Source organism: Macaca fascicularis, chromosome 13 (genome assembly GCF_037993035.2).
Source record: "Macaca fascicularis isolate 582-1 chromosome 13, T2T-MFA8v1.1".
Lineage (NCBI taxonomy): Eukaryota > Metazoa > Chordata > Mammalia > Primates > Cercopithecidae > Macaca > Macaca fascicularis.
In genome coordinates this window covers 111,250,282-111,268,414 of record NC_088387.1, presented here as the reverse complement: position 1 = coordinate 111,268,414, position 18,133 = coordinate 111,250,282, and the positions used below count along the sequence as shown (strand labels likewise).

General features: G+C 50.7%; 1 long non-coding RNA gene across 2 annotated transcripts; it reads right to left on the bottom strand.

Moving 5' to 3' along the window:
• Positions 1-8,098: 8,098 nt before the first annotated feature.
• Positions 8,099-16,304, bottom strand: LOC141408377 (uncharacterized). 2 transcript variants are annotated; one of them, XR_012422681.1, is made up of 2 exons: positions 16,073-16,304; positions 8,099-10,428 (listed from the first exon to the last, which is right to left on the bottom strand). It is a non-coding gene; the product is annotated as an uncharacterized lncRNA (long non-coding RNA). The 2 variants fall into 2 exon arrangements; XR_012422680.1 differs by having other exon boundaries at positions 8,099-10,424.
• Positions 16,305-18,133: the final 1,829 nt, after the last annotated feature.

Below are 18,133 nucleotides of genomic sequence, written 5' to 3'. Positions count from 1 at the left end.
GTGGCATTAAATGCACTCACATCATTGTGCAATCTTCATTCCAGAGCTTTTTATCACCCCAAACTGAAACTCTATCCCCATTAAATGCCAACTCCTCATTCCCCCTTCCCCTGCCCCCTGGCAACTGTCATCCTACTTTCTGTCTATATAAATTTGACTACTCTAGACGTCTCATGTAATTAGAATCCTACAGTACTGTCCTTTTGTGAGTGATTGATTTTACTTAGTGTAACATCTTCAAGGTCCATTCACGCTGTGGCATGTGTCAATTTCCTTCCTTCTTAAAGCTGAGTCACATTCCATCGTATGGATAGACCTCATTTTGTTTATCCTTCCATCTGTTAGTGGACACTTGGATTGTTTCCACCTTTTGGCTATTGTGAACAGAGGGAGGCTTCTACTGTGGGGGTTTCCTCTGCTTACTAGGTGCGTTAACCATGGTGGTTGATGGATACCTTATGGGACTTTTCTTTGATAGGGAGTGGGCAGGAGAAGACTCTGGGGCTGAAAGTGAGAGAGAAGAGGAGATGAGTGAGATGGGGATGGGGGAAACTATTACCGAATGTTCACCATATGCCAGGCTCCACATATTTACATCTGTGAACCTGTTAAAACTGCTTTTGTTAATCAACAAAAAGTTATAGTGCTGAAAAGTCTTATTCCTGAAAAAGCACAGACTGTTATAAACTGTGCTATTTGCGATAAATAGAGTGAGAATGGCACATCCTTCTTTTGTCTGAAGGACCTGAGTCATCTTAACACTGAGAAGCTGCCTTGATTTCCAAGCCAGGGCTTTCTGGACACAACATTGCACATTTGTCTTAACTTCATCATTTCCAGGGAAAGAGGAACCTCCATCCACTTCGTAGCCCAGGTCTGACCGTAATTCCTTTATACACAGTTGTGTTTTGCTTTGAGCCTATTAAAACACTGCTTTATTTAAATCTTACCTACATCCTTCCCTTCTCCAGCCCCCTGTGGTAATCCTGTTGGCTGGCTTGGTTAGAGTTGCCCCATGGGTCCTCTGAGGTGCCCTCTCTTGTTGCAGTGATCTGAGAAGCCCGCCTTTGCTGGTCTGCCTCTATTAGATGGGGCCACCACGTGTTGTGTTTCGTTTAATCCTCATAGCAGCCCTGCAGTTAGACATGACTAGTCTCACTTTACCTAGGGAGACACTGAAGTCCAGAGGCGTTCTTGGCATGATGAAGTGGCCTCGTTGTCTGGGGTAATACCCGTGGTTCATTGTCTCGTGGTCATGGAGATTAAAGACATGGACCCACAAAGAATGAGGTTAAGAGCGGAAGTTTAATAGGTGAAAGAGAGAGAATAGCTGTCTGTTATAGAGAAGGGTCCCGGAAAAATGGGCTGTTGAACTGTGGTTAAATGTGGGGTGTTTTATAGATGAGTTGGGGGGGAGGCGGTGTCTGATCTACAAAGGGCATGAAAAATTGATTAGGACCAGGTGTGCCATTTGTATAGGGCGTACATTTCTGGCAACCCCCACCCCAGTATTTTATTATGTAGGTGGGTTTTCAGTCTGAGTTGTGTCATGTTGCCCATTTATTTTTTACTGTACACGTGTTAACAAAGAAGGGGAAGATGGAACTTCCATGATGGACACGTCTGGCCCCCAGGTAGTCTCTTTTCTATCGATGTCGTTGGCATTTCCCTGTGTAAGTTTCTAGTTTTTCTAGTTTTCTTTGTTTATCTATGTCTGTGGTTTGATTTTTCAGGCTATTCTTGGTTAGGAAAAAAATAATTTCTTGAGCTGTTTTTTGTTAGAAGGGAAGTTCTGTCAAGGACTCTTTTGCCCTCACTATCTGTCTAAATAATTTCTTTCTACCTCCTGTATCAGTGGCACCAGCTGGGGTAGCACGAAGCCAGGGAGCTGGGCCGGCTCACTCACATGGCTGGAAGTCAGAGCTGATGTTGGCTGGGACCTCCACTGGGGCTGGTGGTCGGCACACCCGCACAAGCTTCTCCTGGAGGTCTCTTCTCTTGGATACTGGGGGTGTCTTCTCTCCTCTGTAAGCTGTGCTCTGAGAGTGAGCATCCTAAGAGTCAGGAAGAGGAAGCTGCCACTTCAAGACCTGGGTTTGGAAACTGACCCTGGTTAAGCAGGTCGCTGGGCCCAGGATGAAGGGGAGGGGGAGTGGATTCTACCTCCCAGTGAGAAGATAGCGACAGAATTTTCAGGTCGTATTTTAAAACAGCCTTCAGAGCTTTGGAATGCCCTCGTCTCACTTTTCTGTTGTTGAAATATTGCCCATCCTTTATGACCCAGCTGAAATCTACATCCCTCCTTCCTCCTCTCTTACCTCTCAGTTGAAATTAATCATGGCCTCATCAGCTCTTCCAAAGCTCACCCTCGTCTGTTGCTTTCAGTCTCTACTGTTGCACGGTAAGCCGGTGGAGGGCAAGATTCAGTTAATCAGTTTTACCTGTTTGTAGGGACTGACAGCGTGCCCCTGACACAGGCAACAGGCACCCAGCATATGAGCGTTAAAAAATGAATAATCACTGTGAAGCCAAGGGGTAGAGGCAGGAGAAAGAGGGATTAGGGGACAGCAGTCCCTCATTTCCCCAGGAGGCCTCTGGCTGTGTGGTTGGGTGTTACCTTCTATTCAGCAGTATCTGAATTGATGCTGAGCAAACATCTAGAAAGAGGAAGCATTGTTGGAGAACTTGCAATTCAGCACTTCTCCCTCTACAGGGTTCTAAGTGTTTCTGTGAATTTAAAGATTCTATCCAAGGGCAATAATAAATATATATATATTTTTTGAGACAGGGTCTCATTCTGTCATCCAGACTGGAGTGCAGTGACACAGTTATGGCTTGCTGCAGCTGTGACCTCCTAGGCTCATGTGATCCCCCTGCCTCAGTCTTGCAAGAAACTGTGACCACAGGCACATGCCTCTATGGCCGGGTAATGTTTTATTTTTTTATAGAGACAGGACCTCACTATGTTTCCCAGGCTGGTCTTGAACTCCTGGGCTCGAGCGATCCTCCCACCTCAGCCTCTCAAAGTTCTGGGATTACAGGCTTAAGCCACCACACCCAGCCTTAAATCAACGATTTAAAAAAATTTTTTATTTACATTTTTTTGAGACAGAGTTTGTTGCCCAGGCTGGAGTGCAGTGGCATGATCACAGCTTACTATAGCCTCAACCTCCTGGACTCAAGTGATCCTCACACCTCAGCCTCCCAAGTAGCTGGGACTACAAGCATGTACCTCCATGCCCGACTAATTTTTGTATTTTTTGTAGAGATGGGGTTTCACCATGTTGCCCAGGCTTGTCTTGAACTCTTGGTCTCAAGTGATCAGCCTACCTCGGCCTCCTAGAGTGTTGAGATTACAGGCACGAGCCACTGTACCCGGCCATAAATGATTTTTAATGTAGCACAGCAAATGGGGATAAGTGGGCACATGCTCCTTTCTGGGACTCATTGATAAGGAGGCACTTATTAGAGTGATAATATCTCCACCCTCTGTGCCATCTAACAAGTCAAATAGGTAGCTTGGGATCGATGCAGTAGCATTTGGATATATGCTCTGGCCTGGCTTTACTAAACAATTTGCAAGGCTTCTAGGCAAAGCTAAAACCAAAACATATGGTGGCCACTCCAAACGTGAGGTCTGAGCCTTTGTTATGGATGTGGCCTCTCTAGCAAGTCTGGGGAGACAAGCTGTGAGCACAGCTTCCTGCGGACAAGACAAGGCCTCCCCTTTGTGAACCTCCCACGATGCCTGGTCTCTAGCTGCATCTTTGATATAGGCCATGGACAGTTTTTCTGTGCTGTATCCCCATGGCTTGTCTGGGGCCAATCTTAGAGTACCCCAGGGTCTTGGGGTGGTTTGTATTAATCCACTCTGGGACTAGATAGTGGTGGATCATTTGCTATGACTCCTTTCTTCAGATGTAGAGGTGGCCTGCACAAATCACCTTGCTCATTTTTTCTTGTGTTTCAGAGGTTAGAGCTTGGCTGCCAAAGAATCCAAGGGACAAATCCCAAGGGTGCAGTCTCATTGTCAGCAGCCAAGTTCTCCTGCCACAGAATGATTCTCTCTCTTCCCCATCCACACTGACATTTGCTGCTTGGGATACAGCAGCTGCTTCCCAATTCTTTGTTAGGCCTCTAGCCTCTCACTGCTGCTAATTCATGGACTTCCAGGAGGTTACTTCTAAAATTTCTTCCAATCCTTGCTTTGGCTCATACGAACTTCAGAATAAAGTGGGAGAGGGTTAGGAAGAAGGAAATAAATCTGTTCAGTGCCTAGGTGCCCAAGAAAAATGAAAACACATGTCCACACAGAACACATACAGGAATGTTTTAGCAACATTATTCATCATAATCAAAAGGCTGAAATAACTCAAATATTCATCACCTGACAAATGGATAAACGAAATGATGTGTCATGTCTATACAACAGAAATATTATTCAGCCATTAAAAGGAAGGAAGCACAGTGGCATGCCATGATATGGATTGACCTTGATGACATTATGCTAAGTGGAAGAAGCCGGACACAAAATAACCACGATTACTTTCATATTCAAGTTCGGAACTAGGAAGTCTATAGAGACAGAAAGTAGGTTTGTGGCTGTCTAGGGCTGGGAGTTGGGAGGGGACAGTTGCATATATCTATGAATTTACTAAAAACCATTGAATAATTTTTTTTTTTTTTTTTTGATGGAGTCTTGCTCTTGTTGCCTAGGCTGGAATACAGTGGCGCAGTCTTGACTCACTATAACCTCCGCCTCCTGGGTTCGAGTGATTCTCCTGCCTCAGCCTCCCGAGTAGCTGGAATTACAGGCACCCGCCACCACGCCCAGCTAATTTTTGTATTTTTGGTAGAGACAGCGTTTTGCCATGTTGGCCAGGATGGTCTCAAACCTCTGACCTCAGGTGATCTGCTTGCCTCAGCCTCCCAAAGTGCTGGGATTACAGGCGTGAGCCACCGTGCCAGGTCGAATTATATGCTTTAATTGGGTGAATCATGTGGTGCGTGGATTATATCTCAATAAAACTGTTAAACAAACAAACAGAAACCTTCCCAGTGGCTTCTTATAAGACATAGAAGAAAAATCTGCCCTCCTGAGCAGACCTTTAAGATCCTGCCTCTGACGTCACCTCAAACCCCTCTTCCTCCCCCTTTCCCTCCGTTCATGGCAGTATTCTTTCAGTTCCTCAGACACAACAGGTTGGTTTGTTCCCCTCTTGGGGCGTTGGCACGACCTGCTGCCCTGGTCACTGCAGCCTCAGCTTATGTACCACCTCTTCAGGCTCTTCTCACACCAGGTGATCTGAAGCGAGAGTGCCCCCCAGTGAGCAGTTCATCAAACTCGATGTTTAGTTTCTCCACAGAACTGACCAGAATTCGAAAGTGTCTGATTGATTGATTGATTGATTGAGATGAAGTCTCAGTCTGTTGCCCAGGCTGGAGTGCAATGGCACAATCTCAGCTCACTGCAACCTCCGTCTCCCGGGTTTAAGCGATTTCCTGCCTGAGCCTCCCGAGTAGCTGGGACTACAGTTATGCGTCACCACGCTTGGCTAATTTTTGTATTTTCAGTAGAGAAGGGGTTTCACTATGTTGGCCAGGCTGGTCTCAAACTCCTGACCTCAGATGATCCGCCCTCCTTGGCCTCCCAAAGTGCTGGGATTACAGGCGTTGAGCCACCGCGCCCGGCCTTATTTACATGTTTATTTGTTTATCATCTGTCTTCACTAGGATGAAGACTCCATGAGGGAACAGAGGAGAACCTTCCTAGGTGCTGGCGACATCTGTCTACAACAGGGTCTGCCACATACTAATAAAGTTTAGTGATTGAACATTTAATGAAAGTGTAACCTACCTGTGTGCTGGTAAAATCTGTCTACAACAGTGTCTGGCACATACTAATAAAGTTTAGTGATTGAACATTTAATGAAAGTGTGGGTTTTCAGAAGAAATATAAGAGCCAGGCACGGTGGCTCACGCCTGTAATCCCAGCACTTTGGGAGGCTGAGGTGAACAGATCACTTGAGGCCAGGAGTTCAAGACCAGCCTGGCCAACGTGGTGAAACCTCGTCTCTACTAAAAATGCAAAACTTAGCAGGGTATGGAGGCATACGCTTGTAATCCCAGCCTCTCAGGTGGCTGAGGCAGAGAATTGCTTGAATCCGGGAGGTGCCAGGTTGTAGTGAGCCAAGATCGCGCCACTGCACTGCCTGGGTGACAGAGTAAGGCTCCGTCTCAAAAAAAAAAAAAAATTATTTTTTTCTTGCAATTCTTTAGAACTAAACAATGTTTGTAAAAGTTTAATCTTTTTATTTTTATTTTTAATTTTTAATGCAATGTAATAAAATTAATAGACTTCATTGTTTAGAGCAGTTTTAGGTTTATAGCAAAGTTGAGGGGGACAGTGAGTTCCCCATAAAACACCTTCCCCTGCCACACACACAGCCTTCCCCACTGTCAACATCCCACACCACAGCAGCCAGCATGTTTGTTACAATGAACCTACATTGACACCTCATCATCCCCCAGAGCCCACAGTTTACATTAGGGTTCACACTTGGTGTTGTGCGTTCCATGGGTCTGGACAGATGGACGATGACACACATCTACCGTTATAGTATCAGGCACAGTAGTTTCACTGTCCTAAAAATCCTCTGTGCTCCAACTATTCATTCCAGCCTACTCCCAATTTGCTTTATTGGTATATCAATTTTTCAGTTAAAATGTATCAGAAATTCACTGGGCAGAAAGAAGTTTCAGAGGGTGAGGAAGAGAAAGAACAGGCTGCACTTTGTCATTTCCCCTTTAAGAAGTGCAGAGTGTTGAGGCCACGGGCACAGCCTGGAGCACCCAGTTCCAGCAGGGCGGGTGCCCCCTCCACCCAGGCCCACGACCCTGAGACCAGAGGAGTGCGAGGGTCTGTCTCCCGCCCTCCTTGCACCACCAGGGCCCAGGGCACTCTTCCACCCATGCCGATGGCCACTGGGAAGAAGGGGCAGCCCGATGCCAGTCTCCTGCTAGCCTGTGCCAGGCAGGCAACACTGGGCATGGTGCAGCCTTGTGGTCTCAGTGTCCCCTACCAGCCCCCCCTTTGGATCATGTCTGATTCTTTTGAGGACAGGGGCTGGGAATAAAACACCTCTGAGAATTTGGGGCACAAATGTGCCACACTAGGAAACCCCTGCTTTGGAGGGGCAGAGAGCAAAATGACCCCTGGCTCTGGCCCCTGGGCCACAAGTGCATGGATGTGTGCAGAAATTCCTAGGGGCACTCCGGGAGCCTGGGATGCATGTTCAGCAAGGCAGGGTTTCCCCCTTGCCTACTAAGGTGCCTGCTTCATTCACTCCCGGATGCTGGTGTGGTCTGGGGACAGCTGATGGTCATCACGTTAACAGTGTCGTTCCCCAGCCCCGTCTGTAGTGACCCAGGTCACACTCTCTCCTGGGGTGCTCTCTAGGCACTTTCCAGGATTGCACTGGCTTCAGCAGGTCTTCGTGCTTTTCTCATTCCCCAAGACAGAATCTGCTTACCTAGTGTTGTGAAAACGGGGATATCTGGCCTGAGGTTTTGGAGAGGCTCTGGGCTGGGAGAAGGGATTGTGTCGTGCCAACCCCCTCAGCTGCTTGTTCCCCTGATGTCCTCTCTCCCGGGGTGTCTTTTGGGCCACTCATACCCAGAACCCTGGCTCATGGAGATCTCCCGCCCCCAGGCAGCTCCCAGCAGCACTGGCTCCTTCAGCCTCTGGAGCACCCGTGCCTCACAGCCCTGTCCCCTCTCTTAGTTGAGCAGGTGGGCTCTGCCCTGCTTCTCCAGGCTCTCATTTTCCTCCTTCCATTGCCTGCTATTGCCTGTAATTTGGCCAAAAGCCTTCATAACCAAGGATGTTGACATTTTGCTCTCCCATCAGAAGATCGTGTCCTTATCAGGAACTGCCCCTGTTAGAAGGCACAGTGTTGGGGGTGTGGAGATGAGAAACGATTTTTCTGCCTTTCACTGACTCAATCACCAAATCCTGCCAAATTTGAAACCTAAGTGGCATTTTCTCCTCTCCATCCACACAAATCCCAGTTCAGGTCCCAGAATCTCTCCTGGGCTATTGCAACAGCTTCTTTATTTTTTTAAATTATTTTTAATTTTTTGTGGGTACACAGTAGGTGTATATATTGACATGGTACATGATTAAATTTCAAATCTCATTTGGAGGTGAGCTCTGAAGTCCATCCCTGGAGTCCTCTGAGGATGAGAAGTCGGGTCAAACAGTCCCTCCGACCAGCTAAAAACGGCACAAATCAGACCTCAGCGGCTCCGTGGTAGCACTGTGAAGTCCACACGCCCTCGAGAGGTGGCAGGGCTGGTCCTCTGTGCTCCCGCCATGCCCAGGTGCTTCAAGCATCTTGCACGGAAGCCTTTGCTCTCTGGCTGCCTTTGCCTAGGATGCTTCTCCGCCCATCTTATCTTGGCTGACACTCATCCCTTAAGCCATGGCAGCCCTTTTAGGAAGCTTCCTCACCCCAGGCCCGGGGAGGTGGAGGGGCTGCTCCTGCTCCACACTGCCTCCTTCCCCCCGCGTGTAGAAGGGGTGTCTGTGTCTGCCCCTCCAGTGTGGGTGCGCAGCTTGAAGACAGGGGCCAGGACTGGGTTGTGTCCCAGCTGCTAGCACGGCCTGGGAAAAGGAATGAATGAATGTTGGAACGAATGAACGCATCCGTGAACACAATGCTGCGGACCTCGGTGCCTACCAGTTCTCTATTTGTTTTGGCTGGATACTTGAGTTTGAACTGGTGGAACTCGGTGAGTTTACAAGCCCGTCCGGTTCTGGCCAGAGGGTCAAGGTTCTCTCGGGCACCTTTTCCTGTGGGCGTGGCTGTGGGGCAGGAGTGCGTCCGCAGGGACACGGTGCATCCAGAGCCTTTGTGGGAAGTGGCAGGGCCTTTCCTCCCTGGTGGCCCAGGGAGCGCTGCCAAGGTACCAAAGAGGATTCAAAGTTGTTTTCTGGAGCTCACTCTCTAAAAATATAAAATCTAAAACCAGTCCATGGGGCAAAGCAATTTTGTAGGAGATACCTAAATCTTCAGTTCAAGTGAGAAATTAGTTCAAGGAAAGAGGCAGAATGTGGCCTCAGACTTAGAGCTGAACTGAGTTGCCCCTTCAGTCCCTTGGGTCACCCCCTGTATGGACGTGGCTGTGCCCCTGGACACATGGGGACTCCACCCGCGCAGAGTGGGCTGGAGCTGCGGTCTGCCCGGTGCCACCCCCACTGGCTGGCGGCTCAGGAGGCACACGGGGCACTTCTGTGGTCTCCTTGGGCGCTTGGCCATGTCAATTCTTCAGAACATCCAGTTCCTCCCCACTTAGCCTCTCGGCCTCCCTCCTACAGAGAAATGAGCTCCTTCCTGCACCGGCCCAGCCCCTCACTGTCCCTGAGCCACAGGGGCTGGTGGGGAGGTCCCTTGTGGGAGTGCAGCGAACCCTGCTCTGCCTCCAGCTGCTGGTGAGACCCCCTTTCTCTCTTTCCGGGATTCCCTGACTGCAGTGGGTTTGAGTTGGCCTCACCCTTGGCACTTGGAGTGCAGATGAGTCTACTGTGATAGGGCGGGCGTTGATGAGCGCTGTGGCCACTCGCCCCCACCTACTTCACCTTCCCCTTGACCCAGTGGCCAGGGCTGTGGCGCTGCCCTCCTCCCGGGTCCGTGCACATTACAATGTCTACAGCACTCTCTTGACTTGGGGAAACGCGGGCTGGCTTGTTTCTGAGGGTGGCCCCACCTGGCAAAACGGCTCGGCTCACTAAGAATCGGCAGCACTGGTCGCATCCCTTCTCCGCCTCCTTCTCCCTGTGAGCCTCTTCCAGCATGGTGGCTGGAGCCCTCCCTTGCAGCTGCAAAGACTGCATTTCGCCTGGCACTCCCACATCCTGGGGCAGGGGCAGGTCATCGGTCAGACCTCTGGGTGGCCTGAATGGGAGGAGGCGTCGGCTGCTGATTCGAGTGCAATAAGCAGCTTTCGGATCCAGCTACAATGTGCCTCTCGCCTCCACACCCTGCCTGGCAGACATAGGTAATCTGCTCACTGTCCAGGGTTGGCCTTCACTGAACACGAGTTAATTGATACCAACATCTCCTTCTTCGCATGATTGTGTGTCTGACAGATGCTAGGGCCTGACAGGATGCATTTTCCAAGCGGAACCCAGCTCCTGGCCATAGTCCTCCTCCTTCTCCCAGTCACCTTCCTGGGCCCCTGCTGTCCTGCCCTGGGTAGCCAGTCATGGGGTGTGAATGTCCTCTCCTTCCTCTCCCCTCAAACCTCACTCTCCTCATGTGCCAGGCTCTCTGCTGGGCGCTGGGGGCAGAGGGGGACAAGCCAGGGTCCCCTGGAGCTATGATGGTGCCACTGCACTCCAGCCTGGGTAACACAGCAAGACCCTGTCTCAAAAAAAAAAACAAAACAAAAACAAAAAACAAACAAAAAACCCCAAAACAAACAAACAAACAAATGAAAAACAGAGAGAGAGATTGAGAGAATTCATTTCAACAGATATTTACTGAGCCCCTACGATATTCCAAGCACAATTCGAGGTGGTGGGGATATGGCGGGGAGTGAAATAGACAACAATCCTGCCATCAATGTTGAAATGGAACACACCCACCCAGCATCCCAACCCCAGGCACATACTCAGCCCACAGGCGTGTGAATTCACCAAAAGGCAGGCATAAGAATGCTCATAGCAGCAGCAGGACTGGCCAGACCCCAAACTGCAAACCGCCCAAATGCCCACCAGCAGTGGAAGGATAAATTGTGTTCTGCTCACACAGCAGAATGCAGTGCAGCCATGAGAATGAGCAAACTGCAGCTGCAGATATCCTCACCATCTACCCCTCACAAACACCACCTGGTGGGAATCTATTAATTCCCGGATGAAGCACCAGGCTGGGAGACCTAACCTTGCAGCGGGCACCCTCGGTTGAGTAGTGACAGGATGTGACCGCAAGGGGGCGCTCTGCCCTTGCTCTGCGCAGGCTGCTCGGGTGATACGTGTGGGATTTGAGCTGTGCGCTCAGGACTCGTGCGCTTTTCTCTATATGTGCTGTACTTACATACAATATCTACACTAAAAAATCGGAGCTGTGGTGGACCGAGGGGGCCCAGGCTCAGGTCCCCGGCTGGCTGAATCCTGCAGTCAGCCTCTCCCGCCTCGGCCTTCCTTCCAGGAAGTCGGGTCCAGGGTAGAAGAGGGCGACCCCAGAAGAACGGGGCGGGGGGTAGGGGAGGGGGGAAGCTGGCTTGGAGGCCAGGCTGTGGCTTGTCACGGGAACAGGGAAAGGAGGCAGTGAGGATCACCTGGGCTCCCAGGGACATTGGGCGGACGCAGGAAAGGCAAAGTTGAGTCCAGCACTGTTCTCACCCCCTCGCCCCCCAGCCACTGAGACCCACAGAAGCTCTGGAGGCTCCCAGAACTCCAGCCCTCTGGGGTCACTCTCCTTAAAAGAAAAAGTGAGGGGTAGGAGGGAGCTTGCAGATGATACTGGGGCATGGAGAAAGGCCAGGAGTCCTTATTCCCCAGAAGTAGAGCAGTCAGAAAGCATCCCCTCACCGGCCTGGACAGCTCCATGCAGGGCCCAGGCTGTGTGGCAGGGACAGCGAGGCTGCAGCCCCTGCCCCGCCCCCTTGACAGGCCAGCTCTGCAGAAGGGGCCCGTGTCTGTATGGCCTCTAGGCTCACTTTGGTCAGGCTGGCTCCTGCCCTCGGGCAGGCCCAGGATCTAGGGTCTTTTTCTCTGTCCTGTTCCTCTCCTCTCCCCTCTTCCCGCTCCCGCAGTTGTTAATCACCCTTTCCTGTTTGGAATTTCCTGATCAGCAGGCCTGGGAGGCAGCTTTCTCAGGCCCCCACTTTGCTACTGTGTCTCTGAGCTTGGTGTGCCCCCATCCCCACTGGGGGTTTTCAGTCCATCACCACAGTGGGGTAATAAGCCTCACAGCCAAGGGGAGAGGCCCCCAGAACCTTAAAAACCCACAGTGGGCTCATTCCCTGACTTCTGCCAGGTAGAGGGGGCTGGGCCCTCTTCTCAGAACATGTTTGAGCCCCTTCTCAGAAGTTTCCAGAATGCTAGCATGGCTAGCGCCAGCCTTATAAGCCCCTATGAATAGAGACACGTGCCTCTTACATCCGTACACAGATGGGAACTCCCGGAGGCAGGGCCTGGATTCCGGGGCATGCCCTTGGTGTACAGTGGGCTCTGCAGGGAGATTTACGAAGTGAAGTGGATGTGGACATCAAGGCCAGAAAGGTTAAATGACATCCCCAGGGCTGGAAGCCACCAAATGTCTGGAAGTGGAACTTGGAGCTCGGGGTGCCAGGATCCTGAAGTGGCAGCCAGTATCTGGTTCTTGGAAGCCCCAGGCGTTGGTTTAGAGAAATCTTTGCCTCCTCCCAGGTCCCACCAGTGCTCTCTGTGTTTCTCTTGTCTTTGGATGTTGCCACAGGGAAGCGGAATTCTAAAATAATTTCCTCTCCCTTCCCCTACTCCCAAACTTCTAAAGAAGATTTAAACTGGGCATTAGGTGTTTTCTCAATATTGTTGCAAACAGCTTCTACAGTGAGAGCAACGCAGATCTGGGGAAAGATCCCAGTGAATTTTTATCTTCCTTTGGGGCCTCAGCAGCAGCTGTGTGATTTCAAAAGGAGGCAGTGCCTCACTCTCCTTTCAGGCTGCGCTTCTGAGCAGAGACAAAAAAGGGAACATCTCAGGCTGGATCAAAGGCGAGCCTCTTTCTATGTGGGCCACGGATGCTGCCTGCAGCAGCGTGCTTTGGAGAGAAAGACCCTCTCTGTGGAGAGGGAACATTCTGGACACGTGTGCCCTTCTCCTGTGAGGCTTCCCTCCCTCCCTGGGGCTGGCCACCCTCCCTCCCTCCTTCCGCTGAGGCCTGGCTTCTCTGTGGCACTGCCCCTCACCCCTCTGGGCTGCAGTGACTCCCAGAGGTGGGATCTCATTAGTCCCTGAGCTCCTGGCGGGACCGACGGGGTGCTTAGTAAACACTTGTGTCCTGGGTGCAGGACGAGGCTCCTGTGGCCTGGAAGGGTCCAGGTCCTTCTTTGTTATGAAAACTAAGAGGCAGGTCTCCTCCTTTCCCTGCCTCAGACACACAGGGGACACTCGATGTGTTTGTGGAGTGAACTAATTTCCCCTTCCTTCCTTCCTTCCTTCCTTCCTTCCTTCCTTCCTTCCTTCCTTCCTTCCTTCCTTCCTACCTTCCTTCCTTTCTTCCTTCCTTCCTTCCTTCTTTCCTCCCTCCCTCCCTCCCTTCCTTTTCTTTCTTTCTTTTGACAGAGTCTGCTCTGCTCAGGATGGAGTGCAGTGGTGTGATCTTAGCTCACTGCAACCTCCACCTCCCAAGTTCAAGAGATTCTCTTGCTTCAGCCTCCTGAGTAGCTGGGGTTATAGGCACGCACCACCACGCCCGTCTAATTTTTTGTATTTTTAGTAGAGACAGGGCTTCACCATGTTGGCCAGGCTGGTCTCAAACTCCTGACCTCAAGCGATCCACCTGCCTCGGCCTCTGAAAGTGCTGGGATTACAGGCATAAGCCACTGTGCCTGGCCTAGAGTGAACTAATTTCATAGTGGGTTGATGAGCATGAACACATGGGGCGGGTCCACAGCGAGGAGCAGCACCAGCACCTGTGCGCATACTGTGGCACTGGCGGTGCACTTTACCTGAACCGTCCTTCCAGGCCTCCCAAGCCATCTGCAGGAAGTGCTGTTTCCATCCCAGGCCTGAGATGGTAGAAAGGCTGGGGACTCCAGGGACACAGGGCTGGCAGGTGGGTGAGGTGGGCGGATACCCCCCGCAGTCGGGCTCCGGAGCCGGCGTTCTTGACCAGGCCGCTGGCAGTGAGCCAGCCGGGTTCCGTTTCCATCAACCGGCCTTATCCGGGGCGTATTCCTTCCAGGTGCGGCCTCCCGGGAAGGGAGTCCCCAGCCTGGAGGTGACGAGGCCGGCGCGCCCACCAGGGGTCGCTGCAGGCAAGAGCTGGAGGCCTGAAGGCAGGTGGGTACCAGGCAGTCGGCCCGGCGCACCCAGATACACAGCTTTAGGTGTGCGAGATCGGGACGATGTTTTCATAAAAGTAAAGCAGACATCTCCGACCCACGAGGAAACTAGTGTGGGTCCAGCCTGGGTTTAGGCTCCACCTCTGAGCTCCACCTTCACTCAGCTGCCAAATAGGGTCAGTGACTGTGGCCCTGTCTCCCTCATGGGGCTGCCAGGGGATCCTATGAAGTGACAATGCTTAGAGAACGGGCCCGGCGCGGTGGCTCACGCCTGTAATCCCAGCACTTTAGGAGACCGAGGCGGGCGGATCATTTGAGGTAGGGAGTTCAAGACCTGCCTGGGCAACATAGTGAAATCCTGTCTCTACTAACAATGCAATAATTAGCTGGGCGCAGTGGCGAGTGCCTGTAATCCCAGCTACTGGGGAGGCTGAGGCTAGAGAATCACTTGAACCCGGGAAGCAGAGTTTGTAGTGAGCCAAGATGAAGCCACACTGCACTCCAGCCCGGGCAACAGGGCAAGACTCTGTCTCAGGGAAAAAAAAAAAAAAAAGGTTTCAGACCATGGAGTACGTTGGTGCCTGAGATGATCCCATTGGCCAGACTATGTGCCCGTGGGGGTGCCACCATCAGTGATGAAGGGGCAGGGGGATCAACCCCTACTTTTCCGAGGGGCTTTCCCATGTAGGAAATACAAGCTGAATCTTCCTGAAATTCAGCCACAGATCCCACACTGCCTTAAGGTACACTCAGGTCCTACGACGGCCCACTGCAGACACTGGCAATGTCAGGCCTGGAGCATCCTCATCTAGGATGGGTCTGGGGTCGGGCTCTGTGGTGTTATTTTATTATTTATTTATGTATGTATCTATTTTTAGAGTCGGGGTCTCACAATGTTGCCCAGGCTGGTCTTGAATTCCTGAGGTCAAGCAGTCAGCCCACTATGGCCTCCCAAAGTGCTGAGATTAAAGGCATGAGCCACTGCGCCTGGCCTTCTGTGGTTGTAAATGAAACTTTTATAGGCTTTTTTTTTTTTTAATTAAGAGATCATTCACATGCCATAAAAGTCACTCTTTTAGATTGTCCAATTTGGTTGTTTTTAGTACATTCACAAATTTGTGTAACCCCACCAGCAATTCCAGAACCCTTCATCAATTACCTCAAAAATAAACCTGTACCAATTTTTCCCTTCCCTTAGCCCCTGGCAACCACTGATCTACTTAACGTTTTCTTTATATTTTTCTTTTCTTTATATTGTGTCTTTTCATTGCCACTTGTGTTCTATGGGGATTAAAAAAAAATAGATGGCTTACTTCATGTGAGCAGGAAGAGACCTGTGTCTCAGTGTAGCAGACAGGGTTATAGGGACTCCTTGGGGTTAGAACGTGGGGTCCCATGCCTCAACCCTCTCTGATGAGCTGTGTGAGCACAGAGGAATGAGAACATCTTTCTGGCTTTTTGTCTTCTCATTCTGTTTCATTCTCATTCATGATGGTTAATAGTGATGATACTTGTCCCACTTACAGCAAGGAAATCCCACCTCTCTCAGACAACAGAACCCCAAATCTGCCTGTGCTTGATGCTGGGAGGAGAAGCTTCCAGGGGCAGCAGGATCAAGAAGCTGGCTCTGTCCTGCCTCTGTTCTCACTGTCACCCCTCTCTGTTTCCCATGAGTGTGGCCCCCAGCAAGCTGGGCCTGTGTGCTGCTCCCATAGTGGGCATAGCCCCTTACCCAGGACACCCCCAGCCCAGCGGGGAGAGGCTGACATCCTCACAAAGACTTACTACATATTCCAGGAGGTGACGGGGAAAAGAGAGCACGAAACACAGCATTTAGTTCCCTGAAGTATTAGAAGCAGTTTGCAGAGATGCACTCAATATGACAAAATTAAAAAACATACATGAGGAAATCAGAGAGGAATAAAAATGAGGGGGAGAAAAAAAATAAGATGAAGCCAGGGAGAGATTGGTATGGAAACTCCAGATGGTGATTTAAGGAGCACTTATGCAGCACACTTACCACGATCCGAGCGCCGTACGAGTATCATGAACTCATTTGATCCTCGGGACACTTTGGAGGCAGGGGCTGTGATTATCCTCATTTTGCAGTCAGGAAAGCCCAGGCGCAGAATTGCTGCTTGTTCAGGGGCTCCCGGCTTCTGGGTGGCAGAGCTGGGTCTCAAGCCTGGGCAGCCTGGTGTGCAAGTTCATGCCACCCCTGCTGCTTTTTCATGATATCACATAAATGCACTGGGGGTGGGCAGGGGAGCCCGGGCATGAGCAGAATAAGCAGGGAATATCTTTGACATCTCGGATCTTGTCTCAGAAATCATAGGTATTTTGCATTTTTCCCCATGATGTTTCTATATTTGTGCAAGTGTGTTGAAAATTAGATGTGTGTGTGTGTGTGTGTGTGTGTGTGTGTACGTGCGCACGCGCACTCTGTCTGAGCTTCAGCTGAGGCCCTAAGGGGTTCTGAAGAAAGCACAAGGTGTCAGATAGCCCATCTCTGCAGGGGTGGCTGCGAGCTGCTCTGCCAGCATGGGCCCTCACCCACTCCAGGGAGAATAAGGCGGGATGAGAGTTTGGGGAACTTGAGGAGGCTGGTGCAGGGAGTGCTCCGGAGAGGCTGCCTGTGTACTAGTCTCTCCCAAGTCTGGGGGAGGCATTTGAGGGAACCGTCTGGATAGCTGAGTGTGTCTTTGGAATTGGAGGGACCCAGGGACTGGTGTCTGAGCCCCTAGAAAATTCTCGTGATGAGAGAATGTTGGCTAAAAGGCTGGTGTTGGGCGCATCCTTCATTCATTCATATGACCCTTAACAAACATTTACTGAATGTTTGAATGTGTGTTCTAGGTGCCAGGCACGCGCCTGTGGACAACACAAATCACCCTGTGACCTACATTCTAGTAATGAGGGTAACAGCTTCAGAGGGACCCTGCCCACGAGCTGGGGGCAAGGGGCCTGCAGGCTAGGGCTGGGCTGCAGAGGGCTCTGATTGGGCAGCTGGAAGAGGCCCCTGGTCTGTGGCCAGATCCCTGCACTCAGCATGCCCCAAGATGGTGGACATTTGACACCATTTATTGGTTACCTACTGTGTACATATAGTATCGTAATCTGCATTGTCCCTGACGGTAGTGATTATAGCTCCACTTTGCAGAGGAAAGCAGTGGCTCAGAAAGTGCCGGGAGTGGGCGCTGAGTTCCACACAGGGGTTCTTTTCCTCAGAGCTGGCCACTGTCTTGCCACTCTGATGAGCTTCTCTTGGTTTTCAAAAATGGAGCAGGCAGGAATGGAACCCCTCTGAGCTCCATCTTTGCTGCGATCTGACACATGTCATGAGTTATGTCAGTTTTCCAGAGGCTCCAGGCAAGAACAGTTTCTCATGGGGACTTCTTGGGCTTATCAAGGAGTCAGATCTGGGTGGCAGCAAGGGAGCAGCTCTAAGCATGTTCTGGAATCATTCACAGGCTTTTATGTTCTGAGCTGTTCCCAAGAGTGTAACCAAATGCTAACACCATTAAGATTGTTTTCTTAATGATTACTTTGGCTTGTATTAGGAAACAGCTTAATTAGCATTAATTAGAGTGGTCTCTCTACAGGACACATCTTCGTCAAAGCAAGGTCTCCTTACTTTACTCATTTGCAGGGGGAGACCTGTCACTGACTGAGGTTAAGGGTGTGGCCCAAGGACACAGGAGGTGACAAATTGGGGAACAAAGCTGTCAGTCTGTTGAGGCTGCTGTAAAAAAATACCATAGATCGGGTGGCTTAAAAACAGCAAAATTTTTTCCTCATCGTCTGGAGGCTAGGAAATCCAAAGATGAGAGTGCCTGCAGATCTGGTGTCTGGTGAGGACCCATTTCTCGGTTCGCTGATGGTCTTCTCAATGCATTCTCACACAGTGGAAGCCGCAGGGCAGCTCTCCAGGACCTCTTGTGTAAGGGCATGGATCCCGTCAACCACTTCTCAAAGGCCCCGCCTCCTAATACCATCACACTGGGCATTAGGATCTAATGCATGGATTTTGGGGAGACACAAACACTCAGTCTATGGCAAAAGCTGTAATCACAACCCCTAG